At 51.6% G+C, this 717-nt stretch overlaps 1 long non-coding RNA gene across 1 annotated transcript; it reads left to right on the top strand.

The window, feature by feature from the left end:
• The first annotated feature begins 6 nt into the window (after window positions 1-6).
• On the top strand, window positions 7-689 carry LOC109364955. Its single transcript, XR_002110696.1, has 2 exons — window positions 7-437; window positions 533-689. It is a non-coding gene; the product is annotated as an uncharacterized LOC109364955 (long non-coding RNA).
• Window positions 690-717: the final 28 nt, after the last annotated feature.

Genomic DNA, 717 nt, shown 5'->3' with positions numbered 1-717 from the left:
AGTAGAATGCAGGCGGACTCGAGGAGGCTGTTCCACACGAGGATCTGTTAGGCATGGATAAGGAAAGGAAATCCGAGGAGGTTTGGCTGGTGTGTGAGTTAGAGTGAAGTGCTGAGGGCAGAGCGAGGCAGTTGTCCCGTGACTTCCCCAACGGCCCTTCAGCGCTGGAAGCCTGCAGAGGTTCAGCTGTGGCTCTTCTGTCATGGCTGGCCTCAAAGTGAGAATTCTATCTGTGCTCTGTGCCGTGTTCTGCTGTAGCACAAACACTGGAAGCGATGGGAGTCTTTGCTGTGTCTGAGTGGGTTTTGTGTTTTGTGCTGCAGTGTATAAGCTTGGGAGGATACAGGACAGGGAGACCTGGAACGTCTCTGCCGTGAGAGACCGGCCGATCCCTCCGGAGGTCCTCTCACACCTGCAGGGTCGTAAGAGGTGAACAGGTAGGTAAATACGGAACCTGTGCCATTGCTCACAGAGCTCTATAGCGCAGCTAATGACATGTCATGTGGTTTTTGGTTTGTTTTTCTTTGCTTAGAGAAACGAGACGGCTGCTGGTGTACAGACTGTGACAGGAACGGTGTAAGAGTCTGCAGAAAACGGGCTTCTCCCAGAGGAGAGCTACGTGCAAACACTCCTGTTTGAAAGGTACTTCCCCCAGATCTTTGGTGATTAATAAATTGTACTTTACTGAAGGTGCTTTGTGTTGGCCACCGTCATTCC

Source organism: Meleagris gallopavo, unplaced genomic scaffold, assembly GCF_000146605.3.
Source record: "Meleagris gallopavo isolate NT-WF06-2002-E0010 breed Aviagen turkey brand Nicholas breeding stock unplaced genomic scaffold, Turkey_5.1 ChrUn_random_7180001944711, whole genome shotgun sequence".
In the NCBI taxonomy this organism is placed as follows: domain Eukaryota; kingdom Metazoa; phylum Chordata; class Aves; order Galliformes; family Phasianidae; genus Meleagris; species Meleagris gallopavo.
Note: the sequence above shows the minus strand (reverse complement) of the source record. Positions and strands in the feature narration are given on the sequence as shown.